The sequence below is a fragment of the Tachysurus fulvidraco genome, chromosome 8 (assembly GCF_022655615.1).
Source record: "Tachysurus fulvidraco isolate hzauxx_2018 chromosome 8, HZAU_PFXX_2.0, whole genome shotgun sequence".
NCBI classification, from domain to species: Eukaryota; Metazoa; Chordata; class Actinopteri; order Siluriformes; family Bagridae; genus Tachysurus; species Tachysurus fulvidraco.
In genome coordinates, this window is record NC_062525.1 from 13,912,898 (window position 1) to 13,923,288 (window position 10,391).

Below are 10,391 nucleotides of genomic sequence, written 5' to 3' on the forward strand. Positions count from 1 at the left end.
TTTATTGTTTACCATAAGTGAACTTAACTCTTATTTCAAGTGTACTTATACTAGTAAATTTAACTTTAAAGTTAAGTGTACTTAACCCTTCTTAACTTTAACATTAAGTGTTACTTAACTTCTTTTCAATGCTTATTACTTTTCAATGCTTGTACATGCTAATAGCTATATTTTCTAACATACAGTAAGTAAACTTGTGGACTTCTCTTTAAGTGTACTTATACATACTATGACATGTTTAACATGGTAGAATATTAAATGTAAGCTACTTCCCTCTGATACATACATCAGTATTGCTGTGTTAAATTCATTGGAGCAGGCTCTGTGTTGTTGATTGGTGGATCAGGGTTTAAGCCCCAGCACTGCCATGCTGCCACTGTTGGTCCCTTGTGCACAGCCATTAACCCTTTCTGCTCCAAAGGTGCTGTATCATGGCTGACCCTGTGCTCTGACCCCAACCTTCAATGCTTGTATAGGCAAAGAAGATTTTCACTGTGCTGTAATGTAGATGTGACAAAATAAAGGTTTCTTTTAATACAGTGAGTGGATGCAGAGAAAATGAATCTTTGTGGTTCCAGCCACTGTACAAAGGTTTCAAAGTTTAAGTTTGTATTTCCTCTGCTAAACTACTTTGTGGACATTCTTTCATTTTATTCTTAAAATTCTTCATTTTTCCTTGATGCAAGATTTGCGAAGACAGATTGCGAATGGTTGTGGCTGTGAAGTTCCCTCACGGCCTGACGATATTTGCTATATAAATGTAAATCATGTAAACTGATTGCAAAGAACAAAATGTCAGGTCCTGTCCCGAACAGAACAGAACAGCAAACACACGTAACGTCATCACATACTTCCGATGAATCATAAACTGGAGAGAAAGCACATGGAGTGACCTGATCACTTTGCAATTCTGTGCCACTTTTTTTTCTAAAAATAAGACCTGAGGCTGACCAAAATAGAGCAAAACCTATTTCGGTGGGTTGTTTCTATTGGACGAATATTTTGTACCCTATGATGTGTGCATGTGAGAAAGGAATGTGTTTTTTTTTTTTTGCTCTTTGGGGAGAAAAGCAGCTCGTTCTCCACTCAATCAGTTATGACTCATCACCTCAGTATAGGACTGACAGACTTCTACATAGTGCAGTCGTGTTTTTATTTTCCAGAATAGCAGGTTGTGTAAGCATGTGCTAAATTTACCTTAAACAGACATCCTCATTAAAAAACACATAAAGGAATATATTTCACATTTTTAGCACACTTTGCAAAACAGACATTATAAGCAAATATTGCGATTATGTGCTAGAAAAAAAAAATCATTGTTTCTAAATACAAAGAAGATTCATTCAATGCCAATTGGGACATTTTACTACTCCTATCAAGGGTCTAAGGTGTAATATTTAGAAGAATGCAGCTCTGATATGAATCCTTAAGATCACAGATCACTACAGAGGCAAATGTATAAAGGAAAAAATAAGACCCATGACTCACTTATAGCTCTGGTAAATCTGGATTTTATGACAATGGGTCATAGTCTTATGATCTCAGACTAATAACTGAATATAATTTCATTGTTCCTAAATGCCTGCAAGTATCTGAGACACATGTGAAGATTCGATGATTGACAGATGAAGTACAAAATATATGTACTGTATGAGCAGATAACTGAATTTATTTATTAGTCTCTACTTACACTTTGTTTTGACAGGATTCATATTATTCATATTATATTTATTATTATATTACTGTATACAATATACCACTGGTGTAGAGGCTACAACCGAAATAGGCATGCTAGAGTAAAACTTCCATTCGTACATATACGTGTAATATTTGCTGAGCGTATCCTAATGAAGGATTTTCATATTTTTTTCCTAGTCATTAAGGTGATAGACTACTGATCAGAAGGTTTTGAGTTTGAATCCCAGGGCCAACAAACTGCCACTCCTTGCCCCTGAGCAAGACCCATAAACCACAATTGCTCAGCTGTATAACTCTGGATTAGGATTAGCACAGAGCTAGAAGTCTCTAATGCCTGTACTGAGGAGTTGAATGAATGAAGAATTCTTACAAATTTACTTTGGACAGGATATTATACAGCTACCCAAAGCACACACACTGTATATAGCTCTGTAATTCTTCACAAGAAACAGCCATTTTATACATTATTAGACTATATATATATTACAATATATCAGTGGTTGATTTGTTAGAAGTAACAACTTTCAGGATGTCTCCTGCTACTGCAGTGGGATTTAAAACAGATGGTCCTGATAAATAGTTGAGCAGTCAGACGACATGAGATCTCCAACCTGTTGCATGTACAGTATATGGGGCGGCTAATGTATGGGGAAAATGCCTAGACTTGTTTCACCTGATTTATTAATGTTGAAATTAGTCCTATAAATCATTGTATGGTGTATCGTTTTATTCACATGTAAGATATCATATAAAGATCATATATAAATTGGAAGGGATTTTGTGATGGAAAAACAGAAGAAAACCAAGATCAATCATGTCAGATGTTTTTCCACAGGGAAAAGTGAAAACAGCCAGAAAAAAGGGGGGGGTTAAAATAATGTAATTGCATAAATGTGCACACAACAAAAAGTACTTGGTTGAAGTAATCTATTAGTAAGGCACACCTTGACCTGGCATTATTTTTTTCTAGATCCAACATCCCCTGTGAGTAGTCTGCTTTAAGTCATGTTACAGATTTGGAGTTGGATTCAGGTCTGAGCTCTGGCGAGGACATTCAAAAACATTGATCTTCTGTGGAGCGATTCCCCCCATCTTGATTAAAAAACCCAGGTCTGGCTGAAAAAACATTCCTAAAGCATGATGCTGCCACCACCATGCTTCAACATGGGCTAGGCTTTTTGTGATTTATTTATTTATTTTTAAACCAGACATATGATTTGGAATTTTGGAATTATTACACCTTGTAAAATTTGGTCTCATTAAAACATAACACATTTTGCCACAAGGTTTTGGGTAAGTTAGTTGAGTTAGTTGGAGAAAACACTTCTATGTAGCCACCCTACTCCAGACATGTAGAATATGAGAGATTGTTGTTACTTGCAGAGAATAATCAGTCCTTGACAAATATTCATGCTTCTTTTTTAATGTTGCCATAGGTCTGTTGGCAGCCTCATTGGTAAGCTTTGTTTTTTGTCCTTTTATATACAGTATTTTTGGAGGGACACACTGTTCTTGGTGATGTTACTATGGTGCAAGGTTTTTATATTTGTTGATGAATACGACAGTAACAGCTGATCTTTATTTGGGTTTATGATGACTTCTGGATGATAACTGCTTTTGAACATGAGATTGAATGTGATTGGTTCATGAACACAGCCGTGCTACCAAATATAAGAGGGTGTGCATACTTATGCAGCCATTTTTTTTTTCTTTGTTTTTTTTTTTTTTAATTTTCTTATTTATTTTTATATACAACAAGGCTATTTAAGGAATTTAACAACAAGGCTAAAAAAAACTTCTGATATGATTTATTTTTGTTTAATATTTCTGCACCAAAAAAATTTGCCATTTGGGTGTGTAGATCTTTTTACATCTACTGTATGTGAGCAAATCTCTTCACAGAGACGGGTCACATAGTCACAAGTTTAGAAACGAGTCTCCAGTTTCAGTGTGGAACACTTGAGCGTGTGCAGTGTAGAACACTTTAGCGTGTGCTGTTATTGAAAAATGACAGTTCATCATATTAACACATTACTGATTGTTTTTCTGGTATATTTTTTGCATGAGAGAGAGAGAGAGAGAGAGAGCGAGATAGAGAGAGAGAGAGGCTAGGTCAGTAAGAGTTCAGTAAAGTCCCCGTTAATTTGTATATTTCCAAGGACTTGGCTGTGTGAGTGAATCAGTAAGAATGAGTAAATTGTGTTGAAGGAGAATGTATATTTTGCTTAGCACCAGAACTCTATGTCTCAGTTTAACACCCGAGTGTCTAACCTTGGCTGCTTGCCCATAAGGGACCTCATCTGCAGGCACGGTGACAGCAGAGCTTACACACTCTCCGTGGTGAATTAGAACCCGTGTATCTGTAGAGCGGAGGGGACGGATGACATAGTGCCTCTGCGGTGCGGTATGTGTATGCTGGCTGACGTATAACACCTGTGACAAATGGTATTCTTCCACGACACAAGGGTCATATAGACAAGAGTGACATCTCCATCCATGATTTTTAAACCATCCCATTCAACCATCGGTTGGTTAACCAAAACGAAAAGACAGATATTTCTAGGACTTAATATTTCATCGAGGATACTTGATAAATCTAAACGTTTATGAAGAAATTATTGACGTAGGAATAAAAGACTGCCCTTTAATAAACCTGCATTTAAAAAGATCTCTGCAGATTTCCGTGTGCTACTCGTATCCATTTCCTCTCTGTGTGCACTGATAACTGATGATTAATTAAGTGTGTATTTTGTCTGTAGTGCTTAAGCAGCTGCATAGTCTTTCCTTTTGTGTAAAGCAATTATTTAGGCAGAAACATTAGCTGATTTCACCTGCTGTACCTTGGTAATAAAATAGTGCAGTAATGAAGTTTTCTCTGGATTATTTAGTCTAACACATATGAGAAATATTGACTGAAGGTCTCATAGAGCAAGCCAAGTATATCACTGAAGATACAGCTAAAAAATAACTTTTGAAATTTATCTCTGTCAATCAAGTAGATTAAAAAATGACATGTTTTTTCCCTGTACAGCGTGTAATGATCACGGAATAAGAAGAATAGCTATAAAACCTTTTTAAAAATTAAGGACAAATTAGGTTCATTTGAAATGTCACATTTCTTCTGTGTTAACAATATAGACAACACTGTATGGTTTTATAGAGTTTTATCACACGCTCATGAATTTCAGCCAAGGCCACTAGACGGTAGGAGAAGAGGGAGCAGAAAGACCCCTGATGTTGCTTCTACTTCATCACGGCACTTCCTGATAATGTAATGTTTCTCCAAAGCAACAGGGACAAAGCACCAATCATTTTGTAAGAGTGTAATCAAAAACAGACTGTGGCTCGACGAGTGAGTTTTTTTAATGTTTGCTCAGTGAGGCCTTAAATTCATGGCGACTCATCAGTGTCCACACACACACACACACACATACACACACATTTACCTACACACACATACATATGCACTGAAAGGGACACGCCACTGTCTACAGCTGATAAAAAAGGCAAGCAATTTGCCAAGCTTCATATAGAGATGTTGGGCTGCACTGTAGTGATTTTTATCCATTCGGTTTTAATTGGGCCTGGCTCCTGGGATCAGCCCTGAAGATATGTTCCTTCTGAACATTTCAACTTCTATAAACAACCAATCTTCTCGTTTCCAAGCTGACGGCTTTCAGGCACTGACGTGCTCGCCTCTGCCAAGAGGTCTGCGTGTTCCCCTTATGTTCTGCTTTTGACTAATAATCTCATTTCCAATATTCATTTACATCACCCAGCAAAAATCCCCCAAGGCCACATCATGCCAAGAGACATCTAAACACGATGTGTCACTGTGAGAGCATAGCCCCAGACTAGAAGATCATTTAATCACCATTTTGGAGCGGAGTGTGTGAAAACATTTTCATCAATATGATCTCAGCATGATTTACTTAGATCCTTTGCTGATAATGGTTGTGTCCGTTATTAGTCAATTGCCTTCCTCCTTCCCCGTGTGAACTGACCAGGTTTTAACCCCGTGCTTATTAGTAAAACGTCCAAAGGATGTCGATAATCGAAAAATATTTGTGCAAATTCCACCTGAATGCACGAAAAATCCTCTCAAACGCATTCTTTGCTCTTTCAACATGACCATAAATAAAAGGAATAAAATGCTTTGCTTCTTTCAGAGATTTGTCAGTAAAACATCCTTCTTTGTGTATACACCTTTACTATCAATCCATCATGCCTGTTGCACAAACTGACCTGGAAAAAGTTCAAGGACGTATCACAGGAAGGCCTCGTAATTTAGTAGCCGACAAACAGTAAAAGAAATGTTGTTCCGTGTCCAAAGTGAACGGAGTCTTAAGTGCAAAGCGTCATATTTTTGCTGCTTTTTTTTTCTCCTGATAGAAGCACAACAGGCCAGGCTGTAAGAGTGGTAAGGTATGAAGGATAAGTATGGAGGTTGAGTACTCACTGCACGTGTGTCAGAGAGGAGGTGAAGAGGAGGCTCGCCCTGGTCAGACCCCGTTTCCTGCAGCACGCACTCACCGAGGAGTGAAAGAGCACAGACTTCTCTCCTCCCCACTCTCCGAGCTGCAACTACTCTTTACTGCCATCACTTCATTAAGCAGGGGAATACATTGAACGGAGACTATTACCTCAGCTTCGCAGGGAGGCCTCCGATTACTAATGTCATCTCTGTTACAAGTACACCCATCATATATTTACCTTCTGAATGATTTCCATCCATTATATCAATTTACTTGATTCAAAGTCAATGCAAATCAAAAAGAAAGCATTCCACATTAGGTACACACAATTAGTGCTTCTTTGAAAAGTGTGAGATGTTCCCGCTGATATTTCACATTGATTTATTACGGCTTCGTTTCAGAGGAGACGTTATCCAAGAAGCGTACCTTATTTACATATTAAAACACATAATCAAAAACAGTCTGTAATTTTTTTTTTCTTTCTTCCGTTCTTCAGAAGACATTCCTGTTTTTCCTTTTAAAAGGTTTCACAAAAGTTTTCCCAGGAGGACAACAGACACATAGACACTCACTGATGTATACATGTATTATGATTTAATGTGAACGTATAGGTTACACGTCTACATGAACGAACCCGAATTGGCTCCGGCAAAGGAATTCAAAGGCAACCCATTACAGCTGTTTTAATTTAGAATGATGGATTTCTACTTCTACCTTGTGTTGAAAGGTCATTCGTAGACATCAAATAGAAACGTTTTGACAGATAGTTTGGCGTAACTAGTCCTAAAAGTATCAAACACACCCAAATTTTAATGCATGTTTTTTTTTTCATGTTTTTCCTTCTACTACTTTTCACAGAAGTATTTTACCAGTTTGGTATTCACAGGCTGTTGTAAACTGTTTTCCTGTTTCAAGTAACATTTTCACTTGCATCTAGTGATTAATGTATTATGATTAAATGCTAGTTAATATTTTAAATATCCTCCTTTTGTGCTCACAGTAAAACCCACTCTCAGTCACTGAACATTTTTGGGAAGTTACTTTACTCAAACGCTCCCCTGTAATCCATTTAAAAAAAGAAAAACCGTAGTGAATTGTATAACACAATAATGATGACATCACAAGCTAAACTTAGCTCGAACTTTATGCTTGGTGCTGTATTTGGATGCAGCACCAGCCATGATGTCAGTTTTTGCCTTTTTGACTGAGCGTAGCGCTGAGGTCTGTATCATTCCATGCCAGCTGAAACGAGACTGCCGGGGAGTCACACATGTCTGACAAAAAGAGAGATTATTCCTTTTACTCCCAGGATACACTGCAACTGTAAGCATACTTACATTAATATAAGCCTCAACTGGAGAGGCGTAACATGTAACGTGTTTCTTTAACATATATAAAAGTTCACAGTGACCATGTCGCATATATGAAATCCAAAAAAATTTACATTTTTTCTCAAACCTCAGAAATTGTAATGCAATGTGTGACACGCAACAGTAGTGCGGTCCAAAGATTACAAGGTGTCCCCTGTCAATCACAGCAAAGTCAGCCAATCGTCTGCTTCTGTTAGCTTGGGTATGCGGAAGAGGGCAGATAGCACTTTCCTCCAAGTGTGCTACACCCCCTCGGATGTTGCTTGCTGAGTGTTTCCGAGGTTGGAGAGATCTTTGTCCTCACGGGTTGGTAGGTACCATATGCAGGGCTCTCAAGTTTTGAAGACAGGCAAGTGTGACATCTCCAACCCCCAAATGGAAATTAAACAAAGTATTTGTTTCATTTCCATTTATTAATTTGTTTGTGTGTGTGTATGTTGTATGTTGTATGTTGTATGTTGAGGTTTTGTTCAAACCGACCATCGAAAATACCCTCACTAATGATTTTTTTTTTTTCATTGGTTGTTATGTTAAATCTTACCCATAGACTGCTATTTTCTGATTGGCTATTGTCTAGCCTCTTTTTTTGATTGGCTGATAAGTGACAGGCTCGACTAAGAACTGAGACGCGCTTGATTCCTGCCCATTTCCATAGAGATTTTGGGTGCTGCGGCATATTAAATATATGATAAATAGTCAAAAAGTTTTTCTGCATGAGAAATACAATGTGTGGCGGGAGAGCGTGAGAAAAGACCAAAATGCGTGACTGTCACTCTTAATGCGTGACACTTGACAGCCCTGCATATGATAGGGGAGAGCTGACTGGTAGGTGGGATTAAATTAAATTAAAGATTAAAAATAAAGATCAAAATCCAAGAAATGCGACAAAAAATCTTTACTCTGTTAGTATTTTTATTTCTGCCACAATATTTTCTCACCAGTTTATTCCCGAAAACATTAGAAATTTAGTTGGCTTTTAACAGCCACAGTGATTCTGACCAGGCAGTTACTAAGGATGAATAAATGAACAATGTATGTTTGTTCATGTTAATGAACACAGTCTTTTACAGTGTGGTTTATAAGCTTATTAATCTGTTTGGTCACAAAAACGAGTAAACACTGTAGTATAAGTTAAGAACAGTTGTTAACAAATCAGTTGCATCTCTAGTAATTATGTTGATTTTGAGCTCCCTGTTTGATGTCATGCCACAGATTATATAATCAACATTGTTGGCACAGGTTTTATGCTTGATGCTCATACTGATGCAACCCTCCCATTTTATCTGGGCTTGGGACCACCTCTAAGAGTAGTTGGGTTGGTTCCCTGCCCTGATTCCCTTCCCTGTAAGTGAACACGGGTTGTGACGGTTGCATGTCTATACTATCTGAGGACACTCAAAAGATCTGGCTTACCCAAGAAACTGCTAGTGAACTTCTACCATAGTGCCATTGAAAGCATAATAACATATTGCATGATGTCATGGTATGGCAGCTGCAATCAGGCTGACAGGAAGCCAGCACAGGACCAACCTACGAGAGCTGGACTCAATTTACAACCCGCTCTGCCTGCGGCGAGGTCAGAGTATTATCAAAGATACATCCTATCTAAGTCACCACGTTTAACCTTCTGCCATCTGGGAGGAGGTACAGGAACATCACTGCTCAAACTTCTAGAAAGAAAAATAGCTTCTTCCCTAGGGCTGTGATTATTTTAATAACTATTACCATTGATCAAGTGTGTAGTATTGATCAAGTTTCTTTCACACAAATGTTTGTTTATTTATTTATTTATGATTTGTAGTATCTTATGATGAGTGAGGTGGCCTTTGTAATCTTGTTGTTAAAATAATGTTAATATCCATCTATCTATCTATCTATCTATCTATCTATCTATCTATCTATCTATCTATCTATCTATCTATCTATCTATCTATCTATCTATCTTTCTATCTATCTATCTATCTATCTATCTATCTATCTATCTATCTATCTATCTATCTATCTATCTATCTATCTAGTACATACACTCCACTTAAACTACTAAACTGAGCATTCAAGAGAAGAAGAAAAAACAGTATATCCCTATCCCAGTGTATAAATAGGGTATGCATGAATAATAACTGTTTGTAAGAGATCCTCCAGGTGGATGATGGTAATAACACCAATGAATCCATAACTTGGGTTTAGATAAGTCAGACTTCTAAAACAGGCCCAACCTTCAGCTCTTTGTGAATCAAAAACGTTCTGCTGACAGACTTCCTGGCAAATTTTCTCGTCAGCCATGAAGTCGCTGATTGATTCCTAACTTGGCTCATGTAAATCCATCACTAGGCTTCAGTATCTGGAGCAGATGAACAGCATTTACCATGGTTTTAGAAATCAGCTTTCCCTTCTGGAATGGAGCATTAATGTTATTGTATACTGTGCTATTTAGTGCATCACATGAACATCTCTTTCTGTGATGGCGGAACTGCTGTTGTTTGGCAAACAAAAAAAATCAAACAAATAACTCAACGCATCACAGACGATTGGTGAAATTCGAGAACTTCCTGAGCAACCATCATCAGAAATAATGCTGGGAGGATGGAACATTGATGGTCTGTATTATCTTCGCAGGCTTGTAATGTCTGTTTTCAATGTGGCTCTTCCAACATAGTATGAGTTGTTTACAGCCTTAAGGGAAAAATCAATGCGATCCAAATGGCTCAGTGGACTCTATATTTAATTCCAACCACCTTTCTACATAATTTGTGGTGCAAGATATTTCAGTGGCATTCTCGTGTGATAATGTCTGTAGTGGTATTCTGATGCTAAATCAGTTTCATGGCCAAGGAACAAATATGTTGTT

The 10,391-nt window shown here is 37.6% G+C and overlaps 1 protein-coding gene across 1 annotated transcript in view; it reads right to left on the reverse strand.

The window, feature by feature from the left end:
- myocd (myocardin) overlaps positions 1-6,274 on the reverse strand; it is a 91,290-nt gene extending 85,016 nt beyond the window's left edge. The window contains exon 1 of the mRNA XM_027177560.2: positions 6,158-6,274. The gene's annotated coding sequence lies outside the window, so the exon portion shown is untranslated. The remainder of the gene's footprint in view (positions 1-6,157) is intronic.
- Positions 6,275-10,391: the final 4,117 nt, after the last annotated feature.